Source organism: Austrofundulus limnaeus, unplaced genomic scaffold (genome assembly GCF_001266775.1).
Source record: "Austrofundulus limnaeus strain Quisiro unplaced genomic scaffold, Austrofundulus_limnaeus-1.0 Scaffold91, whole genome shotgun sequence".
NCBI classification, from domain to species: Eukaryota; Metazoa; Chordata; class Actinopteri; order Cyprinodontiformes; family Rivulidae; genus Austrofundulus; species Austrofundulus limnaeus.
The window spans coordinates 820,831-835,369 of NW_013952493.1; the positions used below are offsets into that span (position 1 = coordinate 820,831).

The 14,539-nt window shown below is 36.8% G+C and overlaps 1 protein-coding gene across 5 annotated transcripts in view; it reads right to left on the reverse strand.

The window, feature by feature from the left end:
* The window catches only part of cadm1b (cell adhesion molecule 1b), a 327,978-nt gene that overhangs the window by 110,339 nt on the left and 203,100 nt on the right, over positions 1-14,539 (reverse strand). For 2 of the 5 annotated variants that reach the window (XM_014012463.1, XM_014012461.1), the window contains exon 2: positions 10,777-10,866. The exons of the other annotated variants lie outside the window; for them this stretch is intronic. The gene's annotated coding sequence lies outside the window, so the exon portion shown is untranslated. The remainder of the gene's footprint in view (positions 1-10,776; positions 10,867-14,539) is intronic. 5 annotated transcript variants of the gene reach the window in all.

The following is a 14,539-nucleotide window of genomic DNA, read 5'->3' on the forward strand; positions in this document are numbered from 1 at the left end:
ATATAATACAGTACATGATGTGCCCTGTGCCCACACGGAGCACAGCATTTCGCTTTCTAACAGTACCATGTGGCGTGTAGCTGCTAATTATTTAGCTTTTTGTGTTTTTGTTTGATTCTTACAGAATTAAGATGCCACCCCAAACATGCTGCAGGCCTTTTCTGGACTGCAWTCAATATATGCATTTTTTCYACAATTTGTGAGTACTTTAAAAWAGTAACCTCCRTGAAACCTGGGGCTTTGCTGTATCTTGCTGGCAGCACATCTAAATTCACTCAATGGACTGACAATGAAAGGAGTAAAGGTGGGATTGCTTTCCCCCTCACTGGTTCTACCTAATGATATTTTTAGTTATTGATGACATGACGTAATGTGGCTCATATTTTTGGTTATGTGAATATGTCTTAATTTTAACATTTTTTATGTGTAACATATTAAAACTGAAAGGTGCACATATTTGCTTAGAACTGTGAGTTCTGTATCCTAGCCATCAGAGATTTTCTGATTATTTTTGGGTTTAAAAGTGTTTCAGGTTTCCAGGATTTCAGTRTTGTAAGTGCCTTTTTTGTTTTCTTTATGTTTTCATTTTGTTCCAATCTCTGTGAATCCCTTATTGTTTCCACCTGTTCATTTTGAACACAAAGCCTTGTTTTTTTCTCTTAAACCATTTTTTTCAGGTTATCTGTTAACACTTCTTGAAATTCCTTAAATGTCTTTTTTTTTGTGCATTTTGGATCACTTTTTGTTTCTGTTGACTTGAAATCTCTTAAATGTGTTTATTCTCAAAACTCCATCTGCCTTGTGTTAATTAATTAACTAATTAATTATTTTTTTCACTCAGTTAGAATTTAATTCCCCATAACTGAGTTTTATTAATCATTTTTTTGGTTAATGTTCCAGTCTATGTCTGTATTTTCATTTTAAAAATATTATTAATATTTTTATGTTGTGTTTTTATTCCAGACTCTATTTTTATTAAGTGCAGGTATTTCAACTTTATGTCATGTCAAAGGTCAAGTAAGCTGCACTCAAAACTATAAAAGCTGACAATGTTGCTTTTTTAGTTTAGTAAAATAAAAAAAGAAAGCATCACAAGACTTTCTTGCAGCTGCAAGCAGTGCTGTTAACTGAAGTGACCACCAAACAGGACCCTATTAGTGGATGATGGTGTTTGGTTTAAAAGAAGCTGCAGAGTAACTGGCATTAGTTGTGTCTGTTCGTCTTTTAGCAGTTCAGAAAAGCCTCAGATAGTGACATTAGGTTGAAACTGAGGATCTGAATTATCAACAATTAGAGGCAACGTTACACACGTGTGTATTTTTAAAATCTGTGACTTCCCGGGAGACTTCAGCTGAAAATGAACTCCAAGTTTAATCTGCCGCTGCAAATGAACTGGTAGTTCTAGTAAATACAGCTCAGATTAGAAATAAATTAAATAAAAACAATTATTGTTGATTTATAAAACATGTCCAGGGTGTGTATTAGTCCTATTTTCTCTGACTTTGTTTAAAAGGCACGTAGTCTAGAAAATGGATAAACGCATTAATGTTTGAACCTGATACGTTATCTCACCTCAGGACACCAAGAGAACGCTTTGATGTCTGGGAAAAAAAAGGAAWGCTTTTAAAATACTTGCATCATCCAGAAAAAGTTTTTTTTTTCTAAAAGTATTTAAGAACATGATTTATTTAAAATATACCTGTTTTTCCCAAACTTTGATTTTTACAGCAGCCAGAAGCAACAATTACGTAAGACTCGGTGAATTAAATACACGCATAATTTGGCTACAGTTATTAACACAAAATTGAATTTTTAGGCCTTAAAGTCTAATGAAGTGAAAGAACTGARGCGTTTCCATTAGTTTCCTGATCACGATGACATATTGGTTGTGAAGCTAAAATGAATCATACAGGCTGGCTATGCAGAGTTTTGACTTATGAATTCTAATTTATATCCCACACTGTATAATATTCCATTAACCGACAGGAGCCAATTTTCTTTTAATTTATAATATGATGTGGATTTATCCTGAAACCTCGAGGACCAACCAACTACCCAGCAACAACACAAGTGCTATAGGGCCCCGCATTCCAACCGCTTACACAACACAAAGCAACACACATGCTAATGTGACCTTTAATATTAGAAACAAAATTATGACTGAGATTCAAATTCAATAGCTGGCAGGCATGAAGCATATCCTCCGTATCCATGAAGCAGACCTACAGCCTCCACACTGTGAGTGGTAGGTTAATTGAAGTTAGCCCTTTGCAGAAATACAAATGGGATGCTGCCTTAACAAAGAAAGACAAATGCAGACGAGTCGYGATACGAGTTTGTGCTCGGACATCTTACTTCATTAGGGAAAATGTAGAAATAATGCCGAGTGTGCAGCTTTTCTGAGGGTATTTCTATTTGCTAAKTCAACTGCAGCCAGACGCCATAGAATTCAAATGTTAGGAGGAAGGCTTAGGTCTTTAAGAAAATAACAATTCAACAAATATAAATTTTACAAAATGCAAACCATTCATTGTCTAACATGATTATATAGTTGTATCCAGTCCTAGATTTAGATATTTCACCTTATACTGTCAAAAGAAAACTTGAGAATTATTAGTTGCTGCAACTCAGTTTGTCACATAGTTGTCTGCTTTACAGTCCAGCTTTACTCTATATTTTATACATGTTTTTGGATCGAACATCTAAAGTACCTAAAACTACTTGTATTGTATAATATACAATCCCTGCTTGTGTTACACAACGGAAGGCTGTTGGCAGGATTTAACAGTGCAGCAGATTTTATGTGCTCATCTAGGGCTCTACATAAAAATGTGGGTCTCCGGTCAGGACAATGGATAAAAGAGGGAGATCATCAGAACAGTATGTAATGCATAATGCACGGATTGACAAAAAAACAGTTATAACTCTGTTTTTTTCTCTAAACAGAATGATCTTTTTCTTTTTAAACTTTGATATTCCTTAAAAGAAGGCTAAACCTTTAATTGTTACCAGTTTTAGTCAAATACACAGGTATGAGTGCCTGGATGGTTGCAGCATTTTGGAAGATGTGAGGAGTTTAAAGGTGCCAAAACAACAAGCGAAACATTACTTTAAACATTACTCAACAAACTGTAAGAMAATTTAGTGTTCGTTAACTGAAATCGAGATGAAACCACATAAATGTTGAATAGATTAAATGTGAAGAGAATGGAACCATTCAACACCAGTGACTGGAGTGAAYRCCGATTTAATYTGTCTGTGCAGATAGGCGACCAACGCTGACCGAAAACCGAAAGTTCCGGCACATTTATATACCGGTACACATACATTTGGATGTTCTTCAGTGCCTGGTACGCCCACTACTGGCCTATGGCTGAATCGCAGACACTGAGACAAAAAATCTGTACTTATGATTGATTAACGTTTTTTTATGTGTTGTGATGGTGTTTTGGGCATGTATCTAAACTATTTTAATCAAGACATAACAATAGTCAAACAACGGATTATAAAAATCAGTACTTAAAATGGAAAACTAAGAAAATAGTGTAGTGCTTTTAAAAATCAGTATCTAACAATATCTCAAAAGTCCTTTCTACTTTAAATCGGTAATATTTACTACTTACTATTATTAACTTATTTATTGATAATCTAAAAGCTACAGTACAATTCTCAATTATGTGTTAAAACTATAATTTTAATTACGTGGAATTAAGTTCATTTTATTAATGACTTTGAAGATAATTAGTTAAAAACTACATGAAATCTGACAAAGATAAGTGAAACGGACTCAGAGAAAAGGTCAAGAAATGGTAGTTTGCATATGAAAATTTAAAAAAGTACATTTTGATGCACCAATCTTTTTGGGTTACAGAGTGAACAGGAAGTGAACAATCAGGTCCTGAAACCAGGCTGAGTGAAATCATAAAAAAAGATGAAAGCTAGAAGCAAGACTGTCTTCAGACATCAACAAGACTTCAAGTCTATTTACAAAAAGGGAAAAAAAACTTGTTTCCAGGTTTTAAGAATAGAAAAGAGGATTTCATTTGCAAAAGAACACACACAAAATGTTTCTGAAGATTAAATTCTAAACTAAAWTTTTTTTGTGTTTGATTGCAGACAGTTTATGTACTGAAGCATTCAGGAAGCTTTCCGAGCTGTTCTACAGAGTCTGAGTGGTTCGCAGCTCACATGAAAAGCTGCTCTCAAAGCTAAAAGACACCAAAACAGAACAACTCTGATCTTTAGCCAAGGGCCCAAATACTTTTATCACTTTGAGCTGTGTTTTCTTTTAAGATCTCAAGCTTAACCAGTGGTTTTCTCGTCGACATAACTTGTTTTGGTAGATTTTTTTTCTTTTCGTATTCCCTTATTTCCTAAAATACTATTTATTTTTTGCAAAGTAACATGGACAAGCTGTGAAAGTAATAGATTAAAATACAAACTAAAACACTGAATTTTGTATCTTGAAATTTTCACTTCTTACTCGGTGGAAACAATTAGTCTCTCAGCTACGGTGAAACACATGCAAGTATYCTTTACTGACGACTCCTGCGGAGCTAAACGTCAAAAACTAATTGAGATAGTCTAACGTCTTGGAGGAGCTGGTCACGTTTCCAATTAGCTGCACAGCTGCAGAGCAGCAATTTTTGTTAATCAGRTGTTGGAACACAAAGGCCGCCTGATAAGGATTATTTCTAAAAGGTCTCAATGATGACACACTGTGCGCAATGTGTATTTGCACCACGATAAATGCTTATTAACAGTAATCTATGGGCTTCCTGAGGGCGCTGGAGCAGGGTGTCTCATTTGAACGTATAGCTCCCCGGTAGAAAATAAATGAAGGGGGACTACTCGACTATAACAACCACCCTGAACCCTCCACTAACAGTTATGTGAAGAGATAATCTCTTCAGCTGTACATATCCACGCATAAAGAACAGCTGCTAGTCTCCCAAGGTTCCTTCCTCTTGTTTTGCCTTGAGCAAACTATTTTCCATCCCGTCCAGGACGGGAGTGATGTGTCCTGCCTTCCAGATTGAGGTGAGAAAAGGGCTGGTCTCCTGCCTCCAGCACCATCTGCTCAAAGAGGACACTATCAGACATGCTGAATAGACAATACTGGTCTTGGAAACACAGGCGGTGATTATCAGAGCAATTACATCATCAATAGAGACAGGACAGAGGGATGACTCACTCGTTTAGATGAGAAGTTTCATATTTAACAAAAAGAAAGTTTTGGACTTGAACTAGGTCATTTGCAGACGTGGGTTTGTGTCCAGTTCAAGGTAAAGCCGTGCTTGAGAAACTCTTGATGAAGGCCAAAAGATTAAGATAAGCTTGAGTCAGATCAAGGTGAAGATGGCAGAAATCGTATATGTTCACGTTGACTCAATTGTACAAAAAGGTCAAATGCAAATACGGAGTCTGTGAGGTCAGAGGTCAGGCAGAAAGATGCTACAGAAATGTTATGACGTCAATTATAAGAAGCCAGGAATTCTTCATAATTTAACACACTATACTATATATGAAACACTAAATTGTTTTTTCTTACTTTTAATTTTAAAACAGCATGTGCTCAACAGTTATTTCCTCACACCTTATAATTTCTCCCACTTCCTTCATTAATTCCACACAGGATTTACACATTTCAAACTGTAATGTGTATAGCTTTCATCTTGCTGATATTTCAATAAAAATATATATTTTACATTTCTTAGTAGAAAAYAGTTACACTACCTGCTAACGAAAAGCAGATTTTTAGCAAAATATCCCCTAAGAACAACAACGGATTTTGCTAAAATGCTCTCAAAGTACTCATTGGATGCACAAAACTGGTCAACTTTTGGGGCCATCCAGTTTCAAGATGACCATTTCAGAAAATCAACATTATCTAATACAAAAATGGTACATATTCTGCTAAAATGTGGCTATAGTTGAAAGTCATTCAGGAAACATACTCTAACAAGTTTGATATCTGGTCAACTTGATGCTGAATTAGGACATTTCACAACACGTTAGTGCATAAAGTTGTTTTTAAAGTTTGACCAAAACTGCTGCAACTCCTGTTTTTTTCTCAAAATAAGATTATCAAAGTCTAAAACTCTGACATGACAGAAGCTGATTTTCATCCCTTTAATCCAACAATGGTTCAATCCTTCACTCTCCAGCTGTCTGGCTGTCTCAACAAAACTGGTCAATTTGCAAACTTTTGAATATTTTTTAACACATTCTCTTCTTTTTTGCGAGTGTGACCAACATCTGGGTCCAACCAGAACYTGCGATCCGACACGTAACAGTTCTGGTTGTTACAGAGCAGATACAAGGGAAGGTGAGAAGGCAGCAGCTTGGACTCTTCACTGCCTTTCAGATCTCTCTTTGCTCGTTCTTGACACCACTTGAGCCCTATCTCTCAGACAGATTGTAAAAACGAGTGCCCACAACTCCGTTTTTAAACAATGTCTCGCATTTCTGCTGGGAACRTCTACAAGCTGTAGATTTACCACAAGGTCACAAAATACAACTTCTTGTAATCTACTTCTCTTGGAGCAAAACAAAGACTTTTACTGAGACTGGCTTTTTTTACCCATGGAAATGACTGCACTGCTCTGTCTGACGCAAATAAAAACTTTCTGTTTCTTTTAGTATTTTTTTGTTCYGATTTGACATAAATGATCACCCCCAACTCTCCAACAACAAAAATAAAAATCGCATTATGTATCAAATTCTTCAAAACAGCTAGCTGACAAAGTCTGTGCTGGCTACTTTTTTCTAAAAGAATACATTTTAGATTCTAATTTTAATTTACAAGACAGTGAATGTTTTTTTTTTAATTTTATAATAGACACCACAAAATCCTAAATCATTAAACGAGCCAGCAGAAAAGACAAAGATGCATTAAAGGAGACATTATGCTTTTAAATCCTCCCTTTCCCCATTTAAATCATCCAAGACAGACAAAATGCATTTAAAGGCAAAAAAACATGCATTTTGCATATGTTCCCTTTAAACAAGTAATTCTTTACTAAATTTTTACCCTCTTTTTTTCTTGTTTTTATACAATGGCAATGTTTTTTAAGCAATTAATTATTATTTTTTATTTAGAAGCAATAAATGTGAAGAAAACATGAGCTACTTCATGCCAGCTCAAACCAGAAACTGCCAGTCTGATGAAAAAGAGAAAATCACTTTCAGGCTATAAGATCAGAGCAGCGGTCCGACCTTTGAACCCATGAATGAGCCTCAGAGCGAGGGAGCGTGGTGGTGGTGGTGTGTGTGTGTGGGGGGGGGGTATCAACTGGGAGAGCCAGGGCTGTGGTAAGTGGGATGTGAGGTGGGAGTTTCTGTGTCAGTGGGCTCATCTTACAGCCTCCCTGATGGACGGCGGCGCTGTCCCCCGGGGTCCAGATGGGATTCAGTGGTCAGTTTGGTGACAGCTGGTGAAGGGTGGTCAGGCCTCATGCATAATGAAGGCTCAGCGGACCACAGCACCCTCTGACCGCTGGACTGATGTGGAACTGGTTCCACCTCGGTGTCGGTCCGTCAGGGTGACTGGAATATCAGCTGCTGTTTAAAGGCTCCGCCCCACTGGAGCAACATCTGGCGTGGGTTTTACTTATCTCTTAAAACACAACAAAGTATTTCAGGAAAAGTAAAAATTGAGTTTACGTCCTCTGAACAGCTTTTGTGGTTTTTTAACTTATCTTTACTGAGTGGACTTTGATTTTTATCAGGTCATTAGAAGATGAAATCGCATCTGCTCCAAATTTATGTCACTTCTTCTCACAGCAAATTTGCTCCTTTATGTTTTATTCATTCAGAGCTTAAAAAAATGTCTATTTAGTAGCTCTGAAGCTGACAAACTTTGCTGCAGTTTTTCTGTAATAAATCAAAGTTACTCTTTCAATTTTTACTGTAGTTCTTGCTGAAATAGGCTTTCAGTTTATTGTTGGGAGATTTTATTGGGAGTCCTAACAAAAACCTGTTTCAATCACKCCTTGTTGGAAGGACTCCGAGGGCTGTTAGGAAACCTTGAGCTTGTTCATCTGGAGGCAGAACACGGTTGATTTTAAAGTTCAGACAATTTTGTTATTATGTTTGTATCTTTAAAAGACATGATAACTGCTAACAAAATTTGCACATATTTAATAAATGTACTTTTATCGTACCAGTTGAAAAGCTATAAACTATATGCCATGAAGTACAACAGAGGTCTAAGGCATAAAAAGTTCAGCCTCTAATCTTATTATTATCTTCTGCTGTCCTGAAAGGTGGGCAACCACTTGTCTGTTTTTTTTCTGCTGTTTGCAAAATATTTCATGAACCACTGTCAGACTGTAGTCCTTGGATGTATCTCTACAACAACAGGCTTTTGTTCAGAATAGAAGTACTGATGTGTGCAGAGTTGTAAACTTTCAKATCGAGCTGAATCAGATCAGAGTATTCTGACTGGGGCATTTTTGTGATTCATTTTAATTGCATTTGGCTGTTTATTCCAAAACATAGTGTGAAATTCATTTCTTCAAGAACTGCTAGTTTATTGAAAAAAGTGTCTTGTTTTTTACTCTAAATCCTTCCTACTAAATATATTTACTTTAACATCATTTAGTACAAGTTAGTTCCAAAACTTATTAGGACTATTTTTATTTAACATTTGATTCTGATTTTTATTGGTAGGAGCAGAAAATGGTTCCTTGTGTGGAGGTAGTATTTTCTGTGTACGTATTAGGGGTACTGATACATCTTTTTTTTTACTTCCGATTCTGCTATCAACCCGATACAATATCAGAATGAATCCTACATACTTTTATTACCTTTACTTTTAGTGTGGACTCTTAGAAAGTCTTAATCCAGTCAAACAGACAACAATTGTCAACAACGATATATATGAGAAAAACAGGTCACTATTATTCTTATCCAATAGTTTACATGTTTTTTTATTCCTAAACATAAGAACATTGCATACTTAAATACAATAACTAAATAAAAAAATATAAGACCCCGAAAAATTACCTCAATGAATCCAATAAAAACAAAATATACTTTTAAAGTGTAAAATAAGGTCACTGAAGTTGTTTATGCTGAATCCAAGCAATGCTGGATATACATCCTGAGCAGACTACTGGAATGGACAGCTTGTATCAGAGTGCCTATATCTTTGATTTTAAATGCAAATCAATGTAACCAGATATTATTTTTTGGGCTAATATCAGACCAATATCCAATATTGATATTGAATCAGGATGACATCTAGTGTGAATCTTAATGCACAACTCTCAAATCTGATGAATCCTCTGCAGTTAAACACAGGTTCTGATTTGACCTAAATTTGGCAGCTACGCACAAAAACTTCAATGTCTTCATGTTGCTTTTACTGATTTGTGGACATCAGTAGTTTTTAATGTTCGTGGTGCTGCTAGTTCTCTCCCTTTTGGGAAGTTTTATTATGAATAAAGTTTTAAAATTTGCATCACTTGGCCTTTGTTGACAGTGACTGCCAAACAAGTCCTAATCCTGACAAGCTAATTAAAGTTTGAACCTTTGTATAAAAGGTTTGCAAGYTTAAGAGACACGACACTGTTAGAAAATAAATCAAAACAAAAATTGTGCCTGTAATCTCGACAAGAAACTCCAAGCTAAAAATCTGTTTCTTTTTTGTGTTTTGCTGTCTTTGAGTCAGTAACAGAAGTTCTATAGAAGTTTTGGATGYCTCTCTGGGTTAGTTCTGAAGTCTGGATGAAATCACACCGAGAAGTCAAGGCCAGCAGAAAAGAAATATCAGTTTCCCTGCTTAATTCAAAAACAAGACACGCTGAGMATAAAAATAAAAAGCCTATATACCAAAAGATGCACATCCTCTTGCACAAGCCCCTCTTGTGTAAATAAAGAGAACAAAGTTGAAGAGAAAAATCTCCAAAAATACCCCACAGAACGTGCTTGCAAACAATTTTGCTTCACACATCAGAGCCACATTAAAAAAGCCACATGATACACATAAGTCTAATAAGCACCCCCCGTTTTTATAATCCCTCCCTCCAGAGGAAGAAAAAAAAAACATCYGACTGTTTAGCAGCTAAAAGCTCCACTTTGTCCACCAGCAAGTTGTAAACATTGTCCCTCTGCCATCTGCTGCTGAGCAGGCAGCGCAGAGTGCATTTATCCCAGCTTTAACCTGCAAACAGCTGCCGCGGAAAACAACCCTGATGAGCTCGAGTGGGAAAGTTGCATCCATAAAACCAAAAGAGTGAATCGAAAGACTCAAAAAGCTTTCTGTAAAGCCTGAGAGAGGAGTCCAAAGAAACGACGTTGATGGCAGCGACTTCAAGGATTCCTAAAGTGTAGGCTGGGGGTAGCAAGAAGTAGATGTTTTCATTTGATTTGACTTGTTTTTCTTGTCTCACACACACGCGCACACATACACACACATGCATATGCATATAAAGATATACATACTGTATGTATTTAAGTACGAGTCGGTTTAAGTTTGATGCACAGATGAACAATAAAGCTTAATGAATGCAAATTTGATTAGCTGATGAGCCTCATCTTTGACTTCTTTAACGTGCTGCATTTCCAGCAACTAATTCGTCTTTCCACAAGAAGACCCAGATTGATTAAAGCCTCAATTGAACTTAAAGAGACCTAAATGAATAGACTGTTCCTCTGAAACTGAGCACCATAGATCCCCTTTTCAGCTCTCCAAGTCTTCACTTGTCAGCGTGTTGAGGAATAAGTGCCACAGGCTTCTCTGTTGTCAACAAATACACTGCAGTACATCACCTCAATCAGTTATCCCAGCCCTCGTAGGCAGCCACTGGGACTGGCGACTCGACCCCCCCATCCCCAGCACAGCAGCAGGAAAGTGCTTACCTAGGAGAAAAAGACAGAGAGGACATTAAATCAGTGAGCATAATATTCTAGTGAGCGCTAGACTTGCTTTCCCAGATTAGCCAATCTCTGCTCTGCACAGTGTGCTGCCACAGAGAGTTTTAACCCTCTCCAGCTTCAATTGAAATGGAGAGGAGCGAGATTATCCAGCATACTCTGCTGCTCAGCATTTTCTTAAAATGTTTTTAAACGCAGCCTGTTACGAAGGTCGATACACACGTGTGAACGTTTCTCAAAGACCAATTTCTCTTCTCCAAATAATTCATTCAGGTTTGGGAAGATTTAGCGCTGCAGAACAGGAGGCCTGTATTCAGTCCCAGAGCCTCTCGTGAAGTGTTTCCCACTCAGCCCGGATCAAAAGACAAGGTTGTCTTCCAGCGCCGGACGTTACATCACACAGCTCCATTCTCCACGCTCTCTTATCCATTTCTCTGCCTATTTGTTCCCATTTGAGTCCCGGGACATCACAGCTCCTCCGCCGTGCCAAGCAGGCTCGGAGAAGAGGCTAAAGAGCAATCAAAGGAGGAGTGCTGAGAGAAAATATCAGTGAGTAGGATCCCAATCAGTCAAGTACCTGTTGTCAACACACTGCAGCAGCTGCTGAACTTTGTGGACAAACATACAAGAAACAAAGTTTGGGTGTTGGAATCCAAAAAATGTGGAAAACATTAATGGTCCTCATAAAATAAAATCAAAATGTCATTCTGAACTATATCAAATAGTAAAGTTTAAAAGAGTTTACTCCAGTAGCTTCCCATATATAATAATATACAATTGTGAAATGTGGGTAGGCACTTAAAGTAAACAAAGCACTTGGCTGAATCCACCAAAGATCGTGTGAGTCACGTGATTAACCTACATTAGGTTGGTTGCAGTCTGTGTCAGTAAACAAAGACAGCAGATTCAGATGTTTACTGTTTAAACTTTTTTTCAGCTCAGTCCTAAACACATCATGTTGTCACCTATTTTTATTATTTTCAGTTGATTCTATGGGCACACAAACATAGTACHCTTAGGACAAAAAGTAAGGAATTTCATGTTTGGTAGATTATTTCTTTTTTGTAACAGCAATAAATCTTTTACYGTTAGAAAATRTGTTAATTTCTCTTTCAAATGTTGCCATATTTGTAAGGAACATGCATTTGTGGGGTGAGCAGTCGAGCTGAGTATATCTGTTGAACACATGATGAAAAATGCTAAATCTTCTCTGACAAACAGCTTATTTTGCTGTTTCTATTGACACTTCTTTTGAGCTATACCCCCAGGTGCTGCCAATCAGGTCCCAGGTATAAGATTTATGGCCAAGACAACAAAGAAATAATGTACCAAACACAGATTTTCTTACTTTTTGTGCTAAATATCAAAGACAGTCATTCAGAAATTTAACTTAATTCATGTTTTTTTTTTTCTACCAGTCTTCATGACACTGTCTGTGACTGTATTTGGTCATCTGATGTAAGTTTATATCAACATGCACATACTCAGTCAGAAATCCTTGGTGGATTTACTGAACAGATACATGTGATCTTGAAAGTTAATTAGGCCAGATCTAAAGATACCCTGAGTTWGTTGAACTTGGTTCAGTGTAGTTCTCAGTTACTAATTTTAACGCTTGCCCTTTGTTTGCCTTCAGCTCCCTCGGTATATTTAGTCAAAGGTTTTCCATTTCCCCTTGTCAGATCCTTGTCTCTTCTTTCTCGTGTTTGTGCCATGTTCAGTTTTTGTAGTCCTAGGTTTACTGCCAAAACAGCACCTTGGTTTTTGATTTATTCAATAAAGGCAGGGTTTTTTTTTTTTTTACATCCACCTGCCTCCTGCTTGTCAGCTTGAGTTTGGGGGCCTTCAGCCAAGCAACTGTGACAATTATTATAAATTCAGTGGTGAAAAAAAATAAATAAGTAGTTTCAGATTTTCTACTTTAAAAATGTTTTTTTCTTCCATTTTTTTTTTACCAAAAACTAACCCACTCTGCAGTGATCAATTTTCATTAAGTGAATGTCATTTGAAGCTTTAAATCAAATGCTGTTGAATGATATTTTTTGGATAAATAAATGTTCGATATTTAACTCCAACATGTGGTTGAGTACAAATATAATGAGGGACAATAAGGTTATGTCGGTAATATTGCATTTATTCTTAATCATATCTTTTTTTTTTTTACTAAAATTCACATCGTTACTTTAAAAAAATCCATTTTGGGTCAATGGAGGATTTCAAAGTTGTCCACCTGAGTGGGTCTCCCTGTGTGAGAGTCAACAACATTTTGTTCAATGGAATTAACATGAAAAACAGAGCATATCCAGGGAGAAGCAGCTTTCAGGTTTTAGTCAAACCACAAAATAACAAGTTAAACATTCAATTACGCCTGCTWAAATCTGACAGTTGCCGTGTTCAGTCCAGCTCTGTTTTTTTTTCCTGGGCTTTACAACCAAGCTGTTTTTGCTTTTCTTCCACAGCCTTGGTGAAACAACTAAAAAAGAAAGTGACACATTGTAAATTTTCAGCCTTGAAATGTGCTGAGAGCAAAAACCGTTCTCACGTTCACAAATTTGCAAGCAGGCTGAACTGCAGATCGAGGACACACAACTTGCACAAAGTTACACAAATTCTGATAGAGAGGTCATTCAAATAGTGTCTTCTGTTACACAACTATTGCATTAATGGGAAAACAGTGAGGCGGGGGGACTGCATTTGTGTCATTTCAGGGAAAAAAAATTGGGAAGCCAACTTTTAAGTTGAGCTACATCAGGTAGTCAGAGTGACATTAAAGTGTATCTCACTGAAAATGAGGCAAACAGCGAGAGTTGACAGAGCTGTAAACACAAATGTAAAAAAAAAAGAGAGAAAAAGCTGCAGTTTTTCAAGTGGCCACTTGGCCCAAAAACTTGAATACTAAACTTTACAGCTGCCAACAATAATGTTTAACCAAAATTGTTTTGGTCTTCAAAGGAGTGAGTAAATCATATTTTTTAAATTATCCATAACCATAAAATTATGTATGATTAAGAGCAAAGCCATTTTAAATGAAAGAAGAGTTGTGGTGGGACATACCCAAGGGGGAAATGGATATTAGTCTTCAGAATCCACAAACCTAATTCTATGACAGGGCGTGATTCAGAACACAAAAATTCAGCAGTGATTTTGTTTGTCTTGCATTGTTTTTACAAGATGTGACAAATTCAACAACAGGGAGGAGAAGGAGGCATAAATAATAAATGAGAAGTTTAGAAATTATTCTGAAGTGTTTTATAAGGAGTTGTTATTAGTGAGCAATATCTTACCTGCAGAAGTCACTCAGAAAAATAGCAGTTTGGAACATCAGACAGGATGGGTGGGGTTTACATTTAAAGAACTAAACTGATAATGACTGATGAACTAAATCAGGGACATTAAACTGGCATCTAGTGCAACTGCAGTGCACTGTCAGCCCCCCTGGGTTAGAGGATGTTTGAATTGACTATGATATAAGTTAGATTTACACAGGTCAAAGAAAACTTATGGCCTTCAGGATTTTGTCTATATTAACAAATATGTAAAAAAATTACACACACACACACACACACACACACACACACACACACACATATACACACACACACACACACACACACACAGCCTCGCGGTCTGCTGATCATTAACATGCAATGTGATCACA